Consider the following 24,804-nt stretch of genomic DNA (forward strand, 5'->3'; position numbering starts at 1 on the left):
AGCACCTCACCAAAAACCCAAACAGTAAAAAGGTGATTTGTGGCAGCCTTTACGCATGGACTCAAGTATGTGACATCTCAGGGAGTGTCGTGGTTAAACAGAGATTACCCCTTTCTCACATAAACACCATGTCTCAATCAAACACAGGCAATGCAGAAGATGCAGTAAAGTTTCAAAAAGTTTTATTTAGCAAAACTGCAATCTGCAATAAATTGTATGGGCTGCAATGATTAGGATAAGGAACAGTGCAATAAGCTGAATGGTAAAGATAAGAGTCATTAATACAAAGACCCCCACCATCTTGCAATAATATGTAATGACATAAAGTATGAGATGTGTCCTAGTACCCTGACATAATGAGCATAACCTCTAACCAAAAAGATAACTAGGTATCCCTAATCTGCCAATGCTATGTCCTTGAGAAGAGCCCTCCAACCCTCGTTAACTTGGAATAAGGTCTCTAGCTCAGATTCCGTAGGGACACGAATACTGGGTCAGCATCAAGGCGACGTGCAGCATTGATAGCAGCAATGGCATCTCATTGTAATCCCTCTGACTGTGTAAGTGAGGAGCATTTATAAAGATCTGCTTGGACCCCTGAAACAGGTCTGTTCCCAAACAATAGATAACAAGACATGCTTGAGACGGTAATTTATATAAACAATTCCCTTGAAAGTGTGAAGAGGGAAAGTACCTAATGTGAACGCCTACAGTTTGTTTATCTTTATTGCTTGATATTGACGCCTTAGCGCGGTGGTACTCATAGCGTAAACTAAAACATGGGCCTAACTAAAAACAAAGCAGCCATCTTAAAAGATTTAAATAAATAAATGCGCTAAAACAGAGCAAACTAAGTAGGGTAAAAGTCACTAGGTGACGGGGGCACGAGTCTGTAAGCCAAAGGCTAAGCTGACTCTTGTATCCAATTAGAACAAACTAGGATTCACTACACCCTCCCCATTGCCGTAACAAGTATTTCGCCATAACTTGACGCAGGGGCACAACTGTGAATGAAGCCTCATTTGGGACATCAGCAGTGCTTGGTGCACAGGAGACACTGGTGTAACAGCAAGACACACTGTAGGCAAGTGTTCGAAGAGCACCATACGCAGCAAAAGACTGGTTGCACGCACCATAGGAGTGGTTGGAATGACAATGACCAGTCAAGCTCCAATTCCTCCAGCAAGGAAGCATCGAAGACCTTAACCATGCGTTCACAGCACAGTTGAGCTGGTGGCAGCGGCTCCATTGCTTTGCATAGCTGGAAAGACACAACCACTGCGAATCAGAAGAAATAGCAGTAGTATTCCGCCAATCAATGCCAAAATTATAGGAAATCCACCAAACACACTTAAAAAGAGTGAATGGATGGTTGATGGAATGACTCCAAAGACAGTCTGGAAGATGGACACAAATCCAGACCCAACAACCTTAAAGAAATGGACAATTTTGTAGGAGCCATAGTGTTCTGCAACTGTGAAAGTCAACTTTTCTAACTTCTCTATGTGACGCATGGTGAAACTCTCTTCCCTTTCAGCCATTGTCTGTTGTTCCCTGGATAAACTAAAGGCGGTGAATAATTCACTACCTTTAATGTATTTCCATGGAATTCAACCATTTTTTAAAGTCTGTAACATCCAACCTAACTGCATGATGGAACGCCGCTGACTTTGTCCATGATGTAAAAGGGACATGTCTGTCTGAATTATATCAATTGCAGATGACACTATGGGGGTCATTCTGACCCTGGCGGTCAGTGTTAAAGCGGCGGCCAACCGGCAACAGGCTGGCGGCCTAAAAATATGAATTCTGACCCTGGCGGGAACCGCCAACACGGGCCGCCGCTTTAACACTCCGACCGCAACGGCGGTACAAACAAACAGCGCGGCGGTCACCGCCAACAGGCAGGCGGCAGACAATGTACCGCCCACCCTATCACGACTCACCAATCCGCCACCTCTTCCGGGGCGGGAGCATCGCCGATAAAAACACGGCGGAAACAGACATTTCAAAAGGAAAACGCTTACCTCGACACACTCCACGAGGAATCGGAACAGCATGGAACCCGAACTCCACATCCTCCCAGCCATTGCCTTCCTGCTCTTCTTCCAGGATCACGAATCTCGCCGCAGACGACAACGGTGAGTACTGCACCTACGACACAGGGGAGGGGGGAGGAGGAAAGGTTACGGGCACACACATACGCGACACACCCACCCCCACCCTCACCCCGACCGAAATACCTACACACCAATGCATATAAAAAGTCAGAGTGACCCCCCCAAAAAGCTAAGACAAAAGGCAATGAATGTAAAAGTAGAACTATATTCTTGCAACAATAAAGTATAGCGATCTTAGCAATATATGAATAATAAATAGACATCTAGAACTATATACATACAAGTAGCAAAAGTCCGGCCCAGTCTTTCAAAGTCCAAATGTCCGTGGGCCAATGTGCAGCAACACATGGGTAAAGCCCACACACGAGAACGAGTCCATTGGAGAGAACACTGCTGGGGCATCACAAAAAGATAAAACAGGCACCTCAGGGGGAAGGGAAGGGGGGGCACCTCAGCCACATGAGTCCACGACGCCAGATCCACGAAGGGCCTCCATGCCCACTGTGCCATCCTGGGGAGTGCAAAGCCACAGTCTCACAAGTCTCCACAGTGGGTGGGTTGCCCACTGTGCCATCCTGGGGAGTGCAAAGCCACAGTCTCACAAGTCTCTACAGTGGGTGGATTGCCCACTGTGGCATCCTGGGGAGTGCAAAGCCACAGTCTCACAAGTCTCTACAGTGGGTGGATTGCCCACTGTTACATCCTGGGGAGTGCAAAGCCACAGTCCATCAGGTGGATAACAGACCACTGGTCATGGAGGAGGCATGGTGGGCAGAGTGCGTCGTGAAGGCCTGCCCGACACAGAACCGGGACTGCCAATGGGCCAGCGGTGCTTGAGATGAAGGGCCCAGCGGAGCGGTGCTTGACAGGAAGGGCCCAGAGGAGCGGTGCTTGACAGGAAGGGCCCAGCGGAGCGGTGCTTGAGATGAAGGGCCCAGCGGAGCGGTGCTTGACAGGAAGGGCCCAGCGGAGCGGTGCTTAAGATGAAGGGCCCAGCGGAGCGGTGCTTGAGATAAAGGGCCCAGCGGAGCGGTGCTTGACAGGAAGGGCCCAGCGGAGCAGATCAGAGACGGCGGTGCCCAGCGGAGTGGTGCTTGACAGGAAGGGCCCAGCGGAGCGGTGCTTGACAGGAAGGGCCCAGCGGAGCAGTTCAGAGACGGCGGTGCCCAGCGGAGCAGTGCTTGACAGGAAGGGCCCAGCGGAGCGGTGCTTGACAGGAAGGGCCCAGCGGAGCTGTGCTTGAGATGAAGGGCCCAGCGGAGCGGTGCTTGACAGGAAGGGCCCAGCGGAGCGGTGCTTGACAGGAAGGGCCCAGCGGAGCAGTTCAGAGACGGCGGTGCCCAGCGGAGCAGTGCTTGACAGGAAGGGCCCAGCGGAGCGGTGCTTGACAGGAAGGGCCCAGCGGAGCGGTGCTTGACAGGAAGGGCCCAGCGGAGCGGTGCTTGAAATGAAGGGCCCATCGGAGCGGTGCTTGACAGGAAGGGCCCAGCGGAGCGGTGCTTGAGATGAAGGGCCCAGCGGAGCGGTGCTTGAGATGAAGGGCCCAGCGGAACGGTGCTTGACAGGAAGGGCCCAGCAGAGCAGTGCTTGACAGGAAGGGCCCAGCGGAGCGGTGCTTGAGATGAAGGGCCCAGCGGAGCGGTGCTTGACAGGAAGGGCCCAGCGGAGCGGTGCTTGACAGGAAGGGCCCAGCAGAGCAGTTCAGAGACGGCGGTGCCCAGCGGAGCGGTGTTTGACAGGAAGGGCCCAGCGGAGCGGTGCTTGACAGGAAGGGCCCAGCGGAGCAGTTCAGAGACGGCGGTGCCCAGCGGAGCGGTGCTTGACAGGAAGGGCCCAGCGGAGCGGTGCTTGACAGGAAGGGCCCAGCGGAGCAGTTCAGAGACGGCGGTGCCCAGCGGAGCGGTGCTTGACAGGAAGGGCCCAGCGGAGCGGTGCTTGAGATGAAGGGCCCAGCGGAGCGGTGCTTGAGATGAAGGGCCCAGCGGAGCGGTGCTTGACAGGAAGGGCCCAGCAGAGCAGTGCTTGAGATGAAGGGCCCAGCGGAGCGGTGCTTGAGATGAAGGGCCCAGCGGAGCTGTGCTTGACAGGAAGGGCCCAGCGGAGCGGTGCTTGACAGGAAGGGGACAGCGGAGCAGTTCAGAGACGGCGGTGCCCAGCGGAGCGGTGCTTGACAGGAAGGGCACAGCGGAGCGGTGCTTGACAGGAAGGGCCCAGCGGAGCGGTGCTTGAGATGAAGGGCCCAGCGGAGCGGTGCTTGAGATGAAGGGCCCAGCGGAGCGGTGCTTGAGATGAAGGGCCCAGCGGAGCGGTGCTTGACAGGAAGGGCCCAGCGGAGCAGTGCTTGAGATGAAGGGCCCAGCGGAGCGGTGCTTGAGATGAAGGGCCCAGCGGAGCGGTGCTTGACAGGAAGGGCCCAGCGGAGCGGTGCTTGACAGGAAGGGCCCAGCGGAGCGGTGCTTGACAGGAAGGGCCCAGCGGAGCAGTTCAGAGACGGCGGTGCCCAGCGGAGCGGTGCTTGACAGGAAGGGCACAGCGGAGCGGTGCTTGACAGGAAGGGCCCAGCGGAGCGGTGCTTGAGATGAAGGGCCCAGCGGAGCGGTGCTTGAGATGAAGGGCCCAGCGGAGCGGTGCTTGAGATGAAGGGCCCAGCGGAGCGGTGCTTGACAGGAAGGGCCCAGCGGAGCAGTGCTTGAGATGAAGGGCCCAGCGGAGCGGTGCTTGAGATGAAGGGCCCAGCGGAGCGGTGCTTGACAGGAAGGGCCCAGCGGAGCGGTGCTTGACAGGAAGGGCCCAGCGGAGCGGTGCTTGACAGGAAGGGCCCAGCGGAGCAGTTCAGAGACGGCGGTGCCCAGCGGAGCGGTGCTTGACAGGAAGGGCCCAGCGGAGCGGTGCTTGACAGGAAGGGCCCAGCGGAGCGGTGCTTGAGATGAAGGGCCCAGCGGAGCGGTGCTTGACAGGAAGGGCCCAGCGGAGCGGTGCTTGACAGGAAGGGCCCAGCGGAGCAGTTCAGAGACGGTGGTGCCCAGCGGAGCGGTGCTTGACAGGAAGGGCCCAGCGGAGCGGTGCTTAACAGGAAGGGCCCAGCGGAGCAGTTCAGAGACGGCGGTGCCCAGCGGAGCGGTGCTTGACAGGAAGGGCCCAGCGGAGCGGTGCTTGACAGGAAGGGCCCAGCGGAGCGGTGCTTGAGATGAAGGGCCCAGCGGAGCGGTGCTTGACAGGAAGGGCCCAGCGGAGCGGTGCTTGACAGGAAGGGCCCAGCGGAGCAGTTCAGAGACGGCGGTGCCCAGCGGAGCGGTGCTTGACAGGAAGGGCCCAGCGGAGCGGTGCTTGACAGGAAGGGCCCAGCGGAGCAGTTCAGAGACGGCGGTGCCCAGCGGAGCGGTGCTTGAGATGAAGGGCCCAGTGGAGCGGTGCTTGACAGGAAGGGCCCAGCGGAGCGGTGCTTGAGATGAAGGGCCCAGCGGAGCGGTGCTTGAGATGAAGGGCCCAGCGGAGCGGTGCTTGACAGGAAGGGCCCAGCGGAGCAGTTCAGAGACGGCGGTGCCCAGCGGAGCGGTGCTTGACAGGAAGGGCCCAGCGGAGCAGTGCTTGACAGGAAGGGCCCTGTTCAGCGGTGCTTCTCACGGCGGGGCCCTGTTCAGTGGTGCTCCTCACGGCGGGGCCCTGTTCAGCAGTGCTCCTCACGGCGGGGCCCTGTTCAGCGGTGCTTCTCATGGCGGGGCCTTGTTCAGCGGTGCTCCTCACGGCGGGGCCCTGTTCAGCGGTGCTTCTCACGGCGGGGCCCTGTTCAGCGGTGCTCCTCACGGCGGGGCCCTGTTCAGCGGTGCCTGTCTTGTGTTTCCAGTGAACCACACCTGGCCAATACTTGCCGCTCAGTCTGCATCGGACCTTTCTGTTGCGGGGCCCTCCTGTGATGGAGTCCTGGGGCCCTGGCTCTCCTTCGATACCCCCGGAATGGGGCTGGTGGGGCCCTCATGGCCAGGTCGGCTGCTCCCTGCCTTTTGCTCCTTGCTGCCCTTGCCCTCCTTGGCAGACTGTCCGTGGCCCTTGGCTCCCTTACCCGATGTGGCAGGTGACGGTGCAAGGCTACCCTCCTTGGGGGCAGGCGTATCAGGCCTGTCGCGCCTGCCCTTCAGTTTTTTGGTCCTCTTCCCAGGGGGGGGGGGGCTGGCTGTGCCTTAACTGCTGGACGATGTCCCAGCCCAAGGAAAGGGCGGACTCCAAAAACCAGGCACGACGTTCTTTGGAGTTGCTGGGCTGGTGGTGGCTGAGGTGTTTGTGGAACTCTTACGGGATGGAGGGGGTGGGTCAGGTGAGGAAAAGAGGTCCACTTTAGAGAGGAAAATTTTCTTTGGAGCCATGGGAAGGGTGGCTGGAGTGGGTATGGAAGATGAGGATGTGGTTGTAGGAGAGTCAAGTGTGCCGTCTTTGGGTGCAGGTGCTTGGGCAGGAGGCTGACGTGAGGTGGATGGCTGTTGTTTGGGTGCCTGCCTGCGTTTGTGTGGTTGGGAAGCGGGGGTGACAGACACACTGGGAGAGGACACAGGGGACGTGTACATGGCAGTGGGGGTGGTGACTGCACGTGTGCGGACTGGTGTGGAGGGTGTGCTGGTGATGGGTGCAATGGCTGATGGTGGTGTGCTTGCAGGTGTGTGTGGAGACGTCACAGGGAGGGAGGAGGGAGACGAGGAGGTGGGGGACACAGAGGAGGTAGTGGCTGTTGCCATGTCTGCATCTGAATGTTGCTTGGGTGAATGCTTGTGTGTCCTGTGGTGCTTATGTCTGGATGAGCTGCCCTTGGGTGTTGAGGTGTGTGCAGGCTGGTCTGTAGGTCTGGATGGGATAGGCAGAGGAACAGGGGAGTGGGACTGGGTGGAGGGAGTCAGAAGAGGGAGGCTGGAGACAGGGACAATGGCTGCCGTCAGTGCTGAGGCCAGAGCGTTGAACGATCGTTGATGGGCAGCCTGACCCGAATGAAGGCCCTCCAGGTATGCATTGCTTTGATGCACCTCCCTCTCCACACCCTGGATGGCATTCAAAAGGGTAGACTGCCCAACAATGATGGTCCTCAGGAGGTCAATGACCTCCTCACTGAGGGCAGCAGGGGTGACTGGGGCAGGGCCTGAGGTGCCTGGGGCGAAGGAGATGGCCGGCTTCCTGGCCTTGCGGGCACGGGCCGAAGGCCGAGGGGCTGCTGGGAGGGCGGAGCTGGGGCGCTGGGTGGCGGCTGTACCTGTAGGATCGGTGGGCACGGATGTTGCCGCCACCGCAAGGGAGCTCCCTTCCGAGGACGTGTCAGTGTCGCTGCCGTCTCCACGGGTCCCCGTGGTGGAGCCCCCCTCGCCCTCCGTCTCACTGGTCATGTCGGAGTCCGTTGCATGGCCCTCCGGGGCCATGTGAGATGCAGCTCCCTCTTGCGCCAATGCCACTTCTCCTCCGCCTGATGATGCTAATGCACACATTCACAGTAAAACAAAGAAAATGGGGGGGGGGTGGAAAACATAAAGACAAGTTGAGTGCATGCATTGGGGACACCGTTGGCGGAGAGGACAGACACAGAAGCCCCCTGCACTACGCTGCGCACTTGGGGTACACTACTCATTCACTGGGACATGCCCTACAAGCCTATGGGCGACAACTGCCCACACAGTATACACTGGTCCATGAATCGCGTTACTAGGCACCCTACAGAGGTGGGGGGCGGGGGCACAGGACCATACTTCATGGACGGGCCTATCCTACAGAAATCGCCTTGGCCTAGGGATACCCACAGCCCTCCTCCCCCACCCAGGCACCTCCACTGCACGCAAAATGGCTGAATGTGCTAGTACTCACCCCCTTGTGTCTGCTGCGATGTCCTCAAGCGCCCATCTAAATCGGGGTAGGCCACCGCCAGGATCCGGGACATCAGGGGGGTCAAGGTACGACTGGCACCCCTCCTAGGTTGGGAGTCCATCCCCAGCAGAGCCTCTGCGGTCTTCCTGCTCCCGCGGCGGATGTCCTCCCACCTCTTGCGGCAGTGGGTGCCCCTTCTGGTGTGGACCCCCAGGGCCCGGACGTCCTTGGCGATGGCACGCCAAATGTCAATCTTCTGATGGGCGCTGACCTATGTGACATGTACAGGGGGGGAAGAGAAACATCATCACTTTTCTGCATGCTCGATGTGAGTGGCCCACCCTCCCCCACCTTGCCATGTGGCACATGCTCTCATCTGTCGTGCCATGCATTCGTCATTCGCTGCCCTCCCCTCCATCGTACATCCTCCCCACTCAGCCCAGGCATTGGGCACTATGCATTGCCCCCCGTGTACTCACCTGTTGGTCTGGAGGCCCGTAGAGTAGCGCATACTGGGGGAGGACCCCGTCCACGAGCTTCTCCAACTCCTCGGAACTGAAGGCGGGGGCCCTTTCCACAGTCGCAGCAGCCATTGTCACTTCCAGACCGAGGTCACAGCAGCACTTGCAGTATAGGTCCTCTCCTGTGGATGCTCAGGTCTCGCGTGATCAAGCCGAGAGAAAATGGCGGTTACGGCCGCGGCGGTGCGTGCCGCGGCGGTGCGTACCGCAACCGCCGGCGCTCATCGCCATTGGCTCCTGAAACCCATAGGGTTCAATGTTGTCCAATGCGGCTTTGCGCCGCGGACTGCGACCGCCTACCGCCACGGTGTGCCACGCTTGCGCAATGACCTCACTTCACATTGTCACACTTCACAGGTCAGGCAGCCGCCATTTCAAGGGCCCACATGGCTTCATTCCTACTGCGTCACACATGGCTAGGCCTTGCACCGACAATCATACTAGCCATTCAATCCCGAGGGATTCGTGTACTGTGCATGCTGTGGGCACTTACCTGTGGGTTGCTTGACTCTGTGCTCCATGTTGTCCTTCCTAGGCATCGTCCGCTGGGACTTGCGAGGAGACGGAGGAATCCTCCCGTGTACAGACCGCTGGTGGACCTGTCGACAATGGAAGAAAGACACGTCATACTCACCTACAGACTCAACAGTGCCACTATACAGGAACTGTGTGCCCAGCTGGAGCCAGACCTGATGTCACCCATCCGCCAACCCACTGGGATTCCGCCTCTAGTGCAGGTGCTGTCAGTACTGCATTTTTTGTCAAGTGGATCATTTCAAACTACCGTGGCCATTTCATCTGGGATGTCTCAGCCTATGTTTTCAAAGGTGTTGTCCAGAGTGTTGTCTGCCCTGATGAAATACATGCGGAGCTACATCATTTTCCCTGAGGTGGGTGACTTGCCTACAGTGAAGGGTGATTTCTATGCTCTTGGACACATTCCCAATATCATTGGTGCCATTGATGGTACCCATGTGGCTTTGGTTCCCCCAAAAGACGATGAGCAGGTGTACAGGAACCGTAAAAATTATCATTCGATGAATGTCCAGGTGGTATGTTTGGCTGACCAGTACATCTCCCATTTAAATGCCAAGTTCCCAGGGTCAGTGCATGACGCGTACATCATGCGAAATAGCAGCATCCCTTATGTGATGGAACTGCTACAGAGACACCGTGTGTGGTTAATTGGTGACTCTGGTTACCCAAACCTGCCTTGGCTATTGACCCCAGTGAGGAATCCCAGGACCAGGGCAGAGGAACGGTACAATGAGGCCCATGGGCGGACTAGGAGGGTGATTGAGCGGACCTTCGGCCTCCTGAAGGCCAGGTTTAGGTGCCTGCATATGACTGGTGGATCCCTAATGTACTCACCAAGGAAGGTGTGTCATATCATCGTGGCCTGCTGCATGCTTCACAACCTGGCTTTGCGACGCCAGGTGCCTTTCCTGCAGGAGGATGGTCCAGATGGTGGTGTTGTGGCCGCTGTGGAGCCTGCGGAGAGTGAAGAGGAGGAAGACGAAGAGGACGACACAGACAACAGGGACAGAGTGATACTGCAGTATTTCCAGTGACACACAGGTAAAAATCTACTCCTGCATTGTATTATATCTGTAACTGTAGTGGCTCTCTACTGTCTGACCTTTCACCCCAATGTATGGTAACTTAATTGTGCATATCACTTCCTATTTCAGTGATCTGATCCCCACGGAGTGCCCTCTGGTTTTTTTCCCCATGGACTACCGCTGTGTGACACTGGTATGTTGTCATCACAATGTAACTAGAAATGTTTTGTTGGTTATATCGAATACATTTGGTTTAAATAAATAGATAGCAGAATCCAGTTGGTTAATGTGCAATAATTGTGTTTATTGAAGTTTTAAAATAGGTGTATAGTTCAAACAGGGTGATGGTGGAGGCATGTCCATGGCAGTGTCCAGACTGTCGTTCCTACAGGTCCATTGTCCATATGCCTGTGGAAGGTGGAGCAGGGGCAGTTCAAGGTTGGACAGGGTAAACAAGTGGGACAGTGGGATGACATCCGGGGGTTTCCGTGCATGGCGGGGGTCTTGACATCCTACTCTGTCTTCTTCCTCGATCTCAGACCTTTCTTGCGGGGTGGTTCTTGTTCTGCAGGGGGTGGGGTCTGGGAGGGCCGTTGCTGTTGTGTCGGGCCTCCTGACCACTAGCGCCTGCGGAGGTGGTGGGCTGTTCTTCCTCCATGCTAGTGGCAGGGGCCCTTTGGGGGGCCACATGGTCCCGCAATGTGGTGACAATCTGGTTGAGTGCCACCACGATTGTACCCATTGCGGAACTGATGCTGCGCAGTTCTTCCCGGAACCCCATGTACTGGCCCTCCTGCATGGCCTGGATCTCCTGGAACCTGGCCAGGACCGTCGCCATCGTCTCTTGGGAGTGGTGGTACGCTCCCATGATGGTGGTGAGGGCCTCTTGGACAGTGGGTTCCCTAGGCCTGTCCTCCCTCTGTCGCACAGCAGCCCTCCCAGTTCCTCTTTGTTCCTGGGCCTCTGTCCCCTGGACGGTGTGTCCACTACCAGTGCCCCCAGGTCCCTGTTGTTGTTGGGGTTGTGGGTTACCCTGGGTGCCCTCTACTGGTAGACACACCGCTGCTTGACCTGTCCTGGAGACAAAAGCATGGGCCCGCTGGGTGGGTGCTGTGCTGGTGTTTCCTGAGGGGGGTAGGTCTGCTGTGGCCTGGGGCTGACTGAGGGTAACCGACTGTCCAGAGGTCCCCGATGGTCCGGGCTAGTCATCAGGTTCTAGGTCGACAGAGCTGCTGTCATCACTGGGGGCCTGTTCTGGGGGTGGGATGGACAAATCTGGACCCTCCTGGCCGGTGTGTTGGCGTTCGGGCCCTGCAGGGGTAAAAGAATATGGTTATTGATTTTGTGTGTGCCGTGGCGTGCGATTTGTGGGTGCCCTTATCCCCCAGTGCTGGCAGTCCCATGTGGGAGGAGTTGTGAGGGTGGTTTGGGGGGGGGGATGGGTATGTGCAGTGGTCATGCTTAGGTGATGGGTGTCCATGGTTTGTGTTGGCATTCAGGGGTTTGGGTTGGGTTGGGTGGGTTGTGCTGGTGAGACATTAACAGGCAGTATGTGTGCTGGGGGGTTAGGGGTGAGGGTGGGGGTGTGGGTTGGCATGCTGGTGGTTGAGGGGGGGGGGAAGTAGTTGAGATTAGACTTACCAGAGTCCATTCCTCCACCTACTCCAGCGAGGCCCTCAGGATGCAGGATGTTCAAGACCTGTTGCTCCCATGCTGTGAATTCGGGTGGAGTGGGTGGGGGTCCGCCGCCAGTCTTCTGCACAGCGATGTTGTATCTTGACACCATCGACCGCACCTTCCCCCGTAGGTCGTTCCAGCGCTTTCGGATGTCTTCCCGATTTCTGGGATGCTGTCCCACAGCGTTGACCCTGTCGACGATCCTTTGCCATAGCTCCGCCTTCCTGGCTATTGTGGTGTGCTGCACCTGTGTGCCGAAGAGCTGGGGCTCTACCCTGATTATTTCCTCCACCATGACCCTGAGTTCTTGGTCCGTGAACCTGGGGTGTCTTTGGGGTGCCATGGGGTGGTGTGGATGAGGTGTGGGGTGGTGTTTGTGGTGATGAGTGTGGTGGTGTGTGGTGTTTTGTGCGTAGATGTGGTGTGGGTGATGATGCTGGGTTCCTGTGTGTGTTGTGGTTTGCGTTCCCTGTGCTCTCTCTCTCTGTATTGCGCCTTGTCTCTGAATTTCGATTTGTGGGGGTTTGTGGGTGATGTGGGTGTGTGTTTTATATGGTGATGGGTGTGTGGGTGTGGTGTGTGTATGTGTATCAGCTGTGTGTATTTCGAATTGTCCAATGTGGCTGTGTTTTGTAAAGGTGTGTGTATTTTGAGCGCGGCGGTGTGTACCGCCAATGGAATACCGCGGTTGAAAGACAGCTGCGTGGATTCGTGGGTCGTAATGGCATGGGCGTGTTTGTGTTGGCGTGACGGTGGAGGTTTGGTAATCTCCAGTTTATCGCTGACCGCTGATGAGGCGGACTTCAGTGGATGTCGGGTTTTTGGCGGTTTGGCAGTTGTGGGTCAGAATGACCATGGCGGTTTACCGCGGCCGTGGAGGGATGATGGCGGTCTTCTGACCGGCGGTAAGAGCCTTTTACCGCCAGGGTCAGAATGACCCCCTATGTTTGTTAGGGAATAAATCCTGTTGGACAGAGTGTTCATGCCGTTGTCGAAAAGTTTTCCTTATCTATTTGCCTTAAACGCGCACCAGCTTCTATCTGAGAAAGCTTCCAGATCTCATTATACATAGCATAGATTAATATTTTAAAGTGTGGCTTTCTAGGAGCTAGCAAAATGTCCTATAAGTCTACATCCTCAGAAAGAGTGTTAAGATGTTTCTGCTGCACCATTGAAATTATGACCCTATTGCCTGATAGATAATTGCACTTCTGACTGTCTTGTTTAGTAGTAAAATTTAGCAATGATCTGTGTTTAGTGGGGTCCCTACAGCTTTTAGCCCAGTGCCACTGCACCTGCTGCACCATTCAAATCATGACCCTTTTAATTGCAAGGTAACTGCAATTATGACTGCCTGCATAGTAGTTAAATAGAGCAACATTAGTTGTTTAGAGGCGCTCCGACAACGTTTTAGCCTTGTGCCACTGCATCTGCTGCACCATTCAAATCATGACCCTAATGCCTGAAAGGTAACTGCTCTTGTGACTGCCTGTTTAGTTGTAAAATTTAACACTAATCGGTGTTTAGTGGGGTGCCTGGAGATTTTAGTCCCTGTGTCACTGCACCTGCTGTGCTACTGAAATCGTGACCCTAGTGCTTGCTAGGTAACTGCACTTATGACTGCCTGTTTAGTTGTAAAATCTAGCTACATTAGGTGTTTAGAGAAGTTCTGACAACTTTTGGGCCCGGTGCCATTACACCTGCTGCACCATTCAAATCCTAACCCTAATACCTGCAAGATAACTGCATTTGTGACTGCCTGTTTAGTAGTAAAATATAGCAATAATCAGTGTTTAGTGGGGGGCCTAGAGGGGGGGCGTGTCCAAGATGGCGACCGGGTCGGACGCATAAGCTGCAGCTCCGACCCGGCCTACAACTAAAATCCTGAAAAAACAACGCCGGGTGGGTGAAAACGATCCCTACCCGGTTTGGAAGCCAGCGTGGCGGTGGCGAGGGCGTGCACGGACCCGGAGGAGCTGACCGGGCTGTCCAGTGTGACCCGAGGGATCCTAGCATCGCCGCTCTCGGCCGCGCTGCTGCGCGGCCGCTCGAGGAGACGCCCGAGCGATTCCAGGCTGGGGATCGGAGGCGGCTGGAGCCGCGCTGGTATGCGGATCGTGTAGCTGCTTGAAGAAGAGCCGGGGCGGCCCCGGGCTGAAAATTGGAGGCGGCTTGAGTCGCGCTGGCCGCGAAACACGTGGCCGCTCGGAGAGGCGCCTGGGCGGACCCGGGCTGAAGGCCAAAGGCGGCCGGAGCCGGGCTGGCTACGAATCGCGGTGCCCTAGGAAGATCGTGAGTAAGAGACTCGCATGTAAAGACGTCCCGCTACGAGAGTGAGGGCCATCCGTCCCTGACTGTAATACTGGTGAGACAGAGGCGTGTGGGCGCGCGGCCCCGGGGGGTCTGATTGAGACATATGCCACAATTCAAACCTGAAGGTGGACTGCAGCGTGACACCAGGTCGATTTTTCGCGCAGGGAGGCACCAGGGTGCTGATGACATTTAAAAATAAATAACAGTTGACTGATTTAACCTCGAATAACAAAAATGGCTGGGAAACAATAGGCTCGAATCTCGAGGAGCCCCGTTTTGCCGTGCTCACACTAGAGGGATACTGAACGGCCTGAGCAGCGTACCCCACAGTCTTGCTGGATCCCTAAAAAGGATAGGTAGACCTCTAGACGGTAGACCAATGCTCGGAATGCCTCTGCACACATAGAAGCATAGATTTTAAAAAAAAGCGTAAAGGGGACGTGTTGGATCCTGAATAGGCGATAGCGATGTGAGAAAGTGAAGGATCAAAGTAATTAAGGCATGGAAAGAAAAATAGTACCTACTAGGCAGTTTGCAGAAGCTCCGTTGCTATAATAGCGCAGAAATAAACAGTAATAAAGTCGGTCCTTGGTAGTGCCGTACGGTGAGTGTGCGGTGAGAGGAGGAAAGTAAACTACCTGACGTCTACAGGCATTGGGCCTACTCAGCGCCAGAGATAAACTGTCGATAATCTCTGTGTCACAATCAAACAGTGCTAGGCTGAATTCAGAGTTCAACAATAACTTTAAACGCGAATCACCTGATGGGAAAGCCAAAGACCCCACGTGTGCCACCTGAAAACATGGACCCAACTAAAATGCCTCCATCATCTGAGACCACAGTCACGCACCAAACCCTTCAAGATCTAAAAGAGACACTGCAAAAGCACTCAACACAATTTGAAAAAGTGTTGCAAGCTATACTGGATACCAAAACAACTCTGGAAGCGAAAATTGGCTCAATCGCAGAAGATGTTAACTTGCTTCGGGCGGATCAACAGGTGCTGGCGGAAAAGCTCGCCGAGCTTGAAAAAGATACGTCACACCTCACACCAGACATGTCAACAGTTAAATCCCAATTAAGTGTTATAACAACAGAAGTCGAGACACTCAAGCGAAGAGCCGAAGAAGCTGAAAGCAGATCGCGCCGGAATAACATCCGATTCGTTGGATTCCCAGAACGAGCCGAAGGCCCAAACACAGAACTCTTTATTGAAAAGTGGCTGACTGAAACGGTGTTCAAGAAGAATGTTCCGAAGTTCTTTTCGGTGGAGCGCGCCCACAGGATACCAGGCAGACCCCCGCCACCAGGTGCCTCTCCACGCCCCCTAATAGCAAAATTATTGAACTATCGTGATAGAGACCTTATATTACAACTATTTCGTAAATTTAACCCAATGCACTTTGAGAACACACAAATAACCGCTTACCCGGACTTCACAATGGAGGTACAAAAGAAACGTAACTCATTCTACCGGATCAAGGAGCGTCTCAGAGAACACAATATTAAATATTCTCTGCTGTTCCCAGCTAAACTCCGAATACAAGATGCCTCCCGTACTTTATTCTTTACTACTCCTGAAGATGCATGGACATGGCTTCATGCAAAAGGCCTAGCTGACCCTCCATCTCCTATTGATAAAAGTCTACCCCAGAGAAATAAGCACAAACCTCGCAGTAAACAAGGCGGCAGACCTTCCCCTGAACAATCTCGAGCTGAGAGATCGCATCTGTTACAATCCGCGCAACGCTTTGCCAATGTGTCACCGACACATTACTCTGAGCAATCAGAAGCCGAACCTGATCTAGAGTTAAATTCAGACTCCACGGAAACTGACCGGGGTCCAGCCCTCACTCCACGCGCAGCTGATGACATTTGTTAAAAACTTGCTACCAGATACAGGATACTATACAACCTGCTGTCCTTGGTTGGGCACTGTCGTTGTTTGAAATAGAATAAACCCTCCCGGGGAAATGTGTGCCCACCCCGCCGCTGCTTAGATCTGGCAACGTCTACAACATACGTAAAATAGGCCGGTTATACATCATTCAACTACCCGTAGCCATGGAACACCCTCCGCACCATAAGGACTGTTACCCCAAGATGACAAGTTCTGTCACCCCCTTGTTCATATCATATCCGCTACTGTTGTTAAATATAGCGGATCTTGTAGTTGTAGCAGAACGTTCAGTTTTATTGTTATTCGTATTGACATGTATTAATTACAGAGCGTCACACCATAATGTAAACTACAAAAATAAGTCACATATCTCAGGAGCCGGGAAGCTAGTTGTAGGGTATAGATATCAAAGCACAAAGAAAATTTGGGCATACATAACCACGGGTGGTAACCCCACCAAATATCTAACTCAAATTCCATGTCATCCCAAAATAAGAGCTATGCTACTCAATATAAAATCTTAACATGGAATGTAAAGGGCATGGCTTCCGCAAATAAAAGACAACGGATTTATACATACCTTAGGCGGCACCAAATACATATTGCCATGTTGCAAGAGACCCATTTGGATAAATCCTTGCTTGCACTAACTAAAACAAACTGGAAGGTCAATTACATGGAACTACCTTTTCGTCATATGCCAGAGGGGCTGGAATCTGGATAGCCCCAGGGGTCCCATATGTTGTGCTCCGTATACAGTGCGACCCAAATGGGCGGTACGTAATTTTAGAGGGCGCGTTAGATGGCGACCCATTAGCCCTGATAACCTTATACTCCCCTAATACAAACCAACGTGAGTTTCTTAGGACAATGGGCAGCAGCCTGCTCAGGGATCCTGCAATCGATACCATATGGGGCGGAGATTTCAACGGTGTTATTGATATCCTAAAAGATCGCTCCACCCCCCCACTTGAACAAGCCCCTGCTAAGCGAGCATCGCTTGATTTGATGGAATGGGCTGCCAATATCAGGTTAACTGAAATATGGAGAACCTCTCATCCCACTTCACGCGAATACTCGTTCTATTCACCAGTACACAAACTCTACACTAGGCTAGATATGTTTTTCACTACGTCTAACATAATCCCAAAGGTGACTACATCTGGGTACTTAGCCCGCACTATATCAGATCACAATCCACATTACTTAACGCTGATCTGGGGTTATACTCATGCTCGCATCCCAATGTGGCGCTTACAGCCAGACGCCTTGACTGACCCCCCTTTCAATACAGAATTAGCATCATGCCTGTCGACCTATTTCTCTCTTAATAAGAATACAACGGCAACTCGAGCTACTGAATGGGATGCCCATAAAGTAGTAGTCAGAGGACATTGTCTGGCAGCATCAGTGGGCATTAAGAAAATGCTGTCCTCAGAATTATTAAAACTGGAAGCCAAAATACGCAAGGCGGAGATAGAGGCCTCAATAAATAAAACACCGTCAGAAACACTTATATCATTGAAAGCTAAGTATAGAGAAGCAGACAACAGTCTTGGCAGACATGACTATAGGCACTTTAAAACAAGACAACACGCAGAGGGAGACAGATCGGGCAGACTATTGGCATGGTTGGTACGACAAACACCGGAATCATCGCCGATAGGGGCCATCAAGTTACAAACAGGAATAGTAGTCAACACTCAGGCCGACATCAATAAGGCATTCTATACATACTATAATGCGCTATATCAATCCCCTACTTCTCCCACAGAACAGCAACTGGCCGAATTTCTCACACAGATTCCCCAAAATTCGAACATTGTCAACAATGCTGATATTCTAGACGGCCCTATTACTATTGAAGAGCTTCGTTTAGCTCTATCTCAAATGGCGCGAAGTAAGACCCCAGGCACTGATGGCTTACCACCAGAATATTATAACTCACATAGCACTCACCTGCTACAACCCTTGGTAGAGGTGTTTAATGAAGCGCGGAATAGAGAACAGTTACCAGACTCTATGAGGGAAGCATTAATAGTGGTGCTACCAAAACCGGGGCGAGACCCTACGGACGTTAGATCATATAGACCGCTCTCCTTGTTGAATACTGATTGCAAACTTTTGGGAAAAATCCTAGCAAATAGGTTGCTCCCCCATGTAGCAAGCTTGATACATCCCGATCAGTCGGGATTTATCCCGGGTAGAAACACTTTTATTAATATAAGACGCCTAATCCGCATCATGCATAACACCACTGATCCAGAGAGTGTGACTGTATCACTTGATATCGAGAAGGCGTTTGATACGCTGGGCTGGAAATACCTATTTAGCGCACTCAAAACGTTCGGATTTCGGAATGGCTTCATCAGTTGGATTACCACATTATACTCCAAACCAACAGCCCGAGTTAAAACAGGTCGGGTAGTATCAGAAGCCTTTCCTGTGAATAGAGGAACCAGACAAGGATGCCCGCTATCGCCATTGCTATTTGCAATAGCTATGGAACCACTTGCCATTAAGCTTAGGAAATATGCACATAAATGGGGCATAAGGGAGTTCGATACATATCATATAATTTCCTTGTATGCAGATGACGCCCTGATATACTTACGCAACCAATCTGACTCATTACCCAAGATAATGCATATATTAGATAGGTTCGCTCTTATATCTGGCCTACGAGTGAACTGGACTAAATCCTGTATCTTCCCCCTTACTTGTTTGCCCCCTGAGCAACAAGCACCTCCCTCTATAGACCATTTACCTTGGTCGTACCAAACCTTCAAGTATTTGGGTGTACAGGTGTATCATTCTATGGCAGACCTAAGGGAAGGTAACCTAGACAGATTGCTCCGCTCCACCCGAGGCTCCCTGGAATTTTGGAGCTCCTTGCCATTATCACCCATGGGCCGGATAGCAATAGCCAAGATGCTAATACTGCCGAGATTCTTGTATTACTTCTCAGCACTCCCGTTGGCCTTGCCACGTTCTTTTTTTCATAAAGTACATTCCCTCCTAACTGACTTACTCTGGGGCCGAGACAGACGCAGGGTAGCCCTAAACATCACGCAATATCCACAAGAAGAGGGAGGCCTGGGCATGCCGAACCTCGAGCTCTATTATGCAGCAGCCCAACTTCAGTGGGTCACTAAATGGCTCACTGAACCGTCTAACACAGAGGCTACAGCAATAATGGACAACATAAAACCCACACAGATATTGTCATGGCTATTAACAGGTCTTCCTCAACAACGACACAATACTCCCCTACTTAGTGCGGCCAGACATTGCTGGAAGAGATATGTACAAGGAAAACTGCTACCTCCTCCCTATTCTCCCTTAATTCCAATATTACAGCTCCCGGGCTTTCACTCCCTATCCCTCTATCATGACACACGAATGGTTAGTACTCTGAATACAGGGGACCTATATAACGAAACCAAAGCCATTTCGTTTGCAGATTTGACGGCGACAGGGGTAATGCAACCACAAGCTTTTTTGACATTCAATGCCATCAATAGTCTCCTTCGCAACATATGGGGTTGCGGGCAAAATGAACCAAATGAATCCCTCCTACTTTCTGCAATTCTATCTATGGGGGAGGCAAAACATACTGTTACTAAATTGTACAAAATTCTCCTGACAAGAAATAGTAAAACCCTAACACAGGTCAAACTTCGCTGGGACTCCGCTCTTACTACACCATTAGCACAAAAAACCTGGGACACAGCCCTCACGTCGATTAAATCCGTATCTCGCAATTTTAGACTCAGATATACGCAATTTAATTATGTGCACCAGGCTTATCTTTCTCCAGCCCGCATTCAGAAAATATACATGGGAGCTAACTCCATATGTCCAAGATGTGCCGCTCCTGCGGCAACCTTCTATCATATGGTCTGGGAATGCAACACGATCAATACAGGCTGGAACCAAATTGTAAATACAACTATAGACCTAACAGGACATCCGCTTATCCAGACTCCAGAATCCTGCTTGCTTAACATACGATACCGCGCAAAAAAAGACAAGCATATACACAAGTTTGCAGATCTAGCATTCGTGACATATAAACGCCTGATAGCTACACATTGGAAGGCCCCTGGTGCTCCTCCCCATTCACTTTGGTTACGTGACCTACATGATTATGCACTGGCGGAATCTCAAACCCTGAAGCAATCACAGTATGGAAGTCAATCAAGAGATGGGATTGAAAATTGGGATCTTTTTGTAGTCAGGATTGAAGCTAGGGATGACAAATATCCACCTTGAGGTACGCCGCTTAATAATTTTTAGATTACCTAAAAACATACACATTAATTGCGGCTGCCAAAAATACATCCAAACTTTAACATTGCTAGGCCTAGTACATATCACATTTACCCTTTGAATGACCCATGATACAATGACACCTCTACACTAAAGAACACATGCGGAAGCACAACCCTTGAGATAAATATCGCTCTACGCTTCCCTCACCATCATGGACGTCAAAATACATATCTAATAATATCAATCATTATGTCAAATGTTAAATGTTGTGGAATGTTTATGGAAAGCCGGGGCATCGTAATAAAGTTATGCTGTGCAATGTAATGTACAATTGCTAGAAGATAGGTGAGTAATCACCAAAGCATATGTAATGTACTGCCATTTCCAAAACCTTGTTCATGTTAAGTTTAATAAACAGATTTAAAAAAAAAAAAAAAAAAAAAATAGTGGGGGGCCTAGAGCTTTTGGTTCCAGTGCCACTGCACTTGCTGCACTATTTAAATTATGGCCCTAGTGAAGGAACAGACTGCAATCACAAAACTCAAGGAATACTTTTAGAACAGGCACATGAAGAGACTGTGGCAGTTGAATGGCGCTTTAATGTTATACTGTCTCAACAGATAAATGAGGTTAAAACATCCCTTCAGAGCACCACGTTGCGTGCTCATGTAAAGCGCTGCAAATCACTTCGTTCGGCTTTACCTTACATACACACAAAGAGTAGCTCTTGTATAGTAACTTTATTTTTAATGTGCAATGTTTATTACAACATTTAGAATCTGATCACAATGACCACGTAGATTAGGTTTTCAAAATCATCTGATAATGCATACAAAGTGCAGAGAAAGGTACTCAGGTAGGAATAGAAAATAACACAAACATTCGGAGGCTAAAGCATCTGCTTTACACAACAAAGTAATAAAAAGCAAGGATTCCCACATACTGTTAGAAGCTGTCTGCCTTTTCCATGGGAAGCAATCTGGTCTTATAGTTTGACAGTCCCTAAAGTCTGATAGCGAATGGAACCTAAACAGTGTGGATTGCCCAAGATCACCATATGTTAGGGTGACACTGAGACTTAAATGTACTTTTGTCCTTTGAACTCTTCCAGCTGCACACATCATTGCCAGTTGTCTACAAATAATATATAATATAGGCTATACAGTTTCAGGGAGTGCATTTAACGTATATGAACTGAGACTGCCAATAATAAAGGGAAATTACATTAAATGCAAACACTTATTGTACCCGAAACGCCAATTTAAATTGAGGTCGTCCCCTGATCATCAGAAAAAGACACAAATTATCATCCAGAGATTTGTATTAAGCTACCGCTGGATTCATTTAGCCCTGTATTGCAGTTCAGGCAATTCAGCACGTGGGTTATTGTAATGCTTTGAAAATGCACAACATTATTCTATGAAATATTGAATCGACAATGCAACAGCCCCCATAATAAAGAAAGCAGCAGATGCCAGTTCGTTTATTAAGTGTATTTTTTTTGTAACGCCATAAGATGCGCTTATATACTCTGTAATAACCAGGCCAAAAATGCAGCTTATAAGTATCGTAAATGCGTGCACCAAGGAAAGATAAGTATCAGTAAACAGTAAACGCTGTGCAACCTTAACATAAGAAAAAAGTTCCACCCACTAAAGCTGATTGAAATGACTACTGGGGCCCCGGGATACTGATAAGAGAAGCCCCTTTTAAGATATATTAAAAACAATAGATTTCACAAGTACAGTGCAAGAGCTGTGCAGGTGAAACCTAATGACGCTAATGACACTAAAAAGTGGCATTAGCATGATTAGCTGTACGTTTTTTTACGCTAATCGTGCTAGTGCAATTTTTGCCTCAAAAGTTTTTTTAAAAAGCCTGTGATAATGCCAAACAAGCCACAATGACCCAAGATAGACAATGCAGGTCAAGAGAGACCCCAGAGAGACCCCAATCAGCCCGAATACAAGCCAGGATGGACAAACAAAATCACAGGAGAAAAGGAAGAGGAGGTGTCGCTTTAGTGAGGAGAAGAACATCTTGGTCAGAGAGGTGACAGAGCACCAACACCAGCTCTTTGTCACCTCCAATGGCCAATAGGTAGGAAGGAGGCTATATGGCAGTCAATTGTCAATAAAGTCAACAGTGTGGCAGAGGTGAAGAGGACTGTCACCGATTGTAAGAAGCGCTGGCACGATTGCAAGTGCAGAACCAAAGAGAAATTGGCCAGGAAATGAAAGGCAGCACTGCAGACTGGAGGTGGAAATCCAGCAGCCCAGGGGGAGATGGTGGCAGCGGTCATCCTGGAGGGCCTGGTTACCAGAGTCTCAGGACAGCGCATTGCAGACTTCCAAGACCTACCACAAATGCAGGGTAAGTTGCAGTGGGGGGCCATCTTGAAACTAACAAATGACAGAAGGAGGAGGCACATAGGACACAGTGAATGCATGCAAAATGGCCATTATTGTGCATAGGGGCACAATAATGGCCAAACCCTTCAAATGCGTTCACACCTTACCCCCTAAATGCACAGACCATTTCCCAATGCTCACATCAATCCCTTCACTGTTGCAACTTAACCACCTGCCCATGTGTAACACTCACTGGGCAACAGGTACTATGCTTGTTGCACAGGATGGACCAACAAGAACTGCGAGACACCTCTGTGCACCATGGGGAATGGGCACAAAAGTGATCATACACAACATATGGGGCATGCCTGTGATCATCATTTGTGCTGCTATACGAGTAGCTTCCATGTCACCATGTAGCAAAGTTGCTTGTATAGTGGGAATGGTTGGTGTTGTGCACAGAGGACAACTTTCATGGATAACACCAGCTACAATTGGTTTCACTGTCTCACTAGGGGCCCATATTTACAACCCTTACTGCAACATTAACATCATATTGATTGATGCCAAGGTGGACTCAAGCTGTCCATTCCCCTTCCGCTACATTAACAAAGTAACACAAAGCATGATAGATCCACTTTGTACATTCTTGCACCACAGTATGCCTGTGCCAGATATGATGAATGCAAGGAAATATTCCTTACGCAGGGAGGGAGGAACAATTGGGGCAGACATTCCATAAATATTGCACTGTGCTCTTAACCTTATTTGTGAGACCTGTCAAATGCAGATGTGAAAGTGATGCAAGCATTGTAAGCAGTGGACCTCCCTGTGCTTTGCTGCACTAGTGCCATCATTTATGGTGCTAATGCAGTAAAGAACCACTATGGTGACAAAACTCATGAGGATACTGTGGAAATGTCCACCATGGTGACCAGTAATGTAAATAAGGTGCTTCCATGGTGTCGTTGGCTGGGGCAAGGGGGCTGGAAGGAAAATTGTGGTTTGTGATCAATGCAACAAATACACAGAAAGTTTGCCCTATGTGTAATGCACAATGCAACACACAATGAACAACTACATTCTTTGGAAATACAAACTTGTCACACACGCACTTGCCACTCCCACACCAACCTTGAGTTCCTCGACTACACTGAGCCAAATACAGATGTGCAATATTTTCAAAGGCATCAGAAGTTGGGTGGGTCACACGTGTTGCATGGGAAGATCCCAACTATACACATGAAATGCCTTCTACATGCAGTGGCAGGTTTGAGAGGGGCACATATGATGTATGTGTCTGGATATTGTGGCACATATTTACCCATTTATGAAGAAAGACACAGTTCAACAGCTCAGCTTGCTGTGCTATGCAACATCTTTTCAAATGTGCAGGGATGTGTAGTTGTCAAAGATAGTCAATTCATTCCTCTCTTAACCTTGGTTTTGGCAAAACATATGATGGACCATGCCAACTTTGCCACACAAACTGCATGGTGTAGGGGTGTCCCTCTTGCTGGTCCTAATGCACATGTGCAGGAACGTGCACATCCTGCAAATTCAACTAACAGGAATGCTGTCTGACAGTGACTGATGATGATTGCAATAAATATGGAAAGTAATCTACAATAGGATCGCAACAATGTCAGTGCTTAGTACTATGACTACAATGCCACCCCTGATGCGCAACATGATGCATCCACACATCAAAAAGCCTCAAAATGTGTCAGGTCCTCATGTCACCCCATGTGTGTTGTCAGAGTTAGGAAAGTGGGTGGGCTTTCCACATGCATCCCCCTAGCCACTTTGAGGTATGTGTTCAGCATCCTGCAGCACACGACATAACGATGAGCCACCTTGTGTGTATGTATGCAAACAGGAAGGTCTACCTTCAGCAAAACAACAGCAAAACAACACTCAGTCCAGAAATGCAGGCATCCTTGCAGCTCTGCGATGCACAGATGAGTGTTGTTCTGCAGGAAGGGAGAAATTCCTTTTTCCACACATACACAGAAGGTGGTTGAACCTCACAATGGTTGGTGCAGGATGCTGGACACGTGACTCAAAGTGGCTAGAAGGATGCATGTGGACAGCTCAAACTCTTCCATCATTCTAACAACACACATAGGGTGACAGAGTCACTTACTTACTCAAATATCTTTAAAACCAAATGTAATTTAATCTGTACATTTCCATTTGAGGTGTGTGCACAAATCCCTAACAATGGCCATGGCATGCATATGCAACACA

This window comes from Pleurodeles waltl, chromosome 2_1 (assembly GCF_031143425.1).
Source record: "Pleurodeles waltl isolate 20211129_DDA chromosome 2_1, aPleWal1.hap1.20221129, whole genome shotgun sequence".
NCBI lineage: Eukaryota > Metazoa > Chordata > Amphibia > Caudata > Salamandridae > Pleurodeles > Pleurodeles waltl.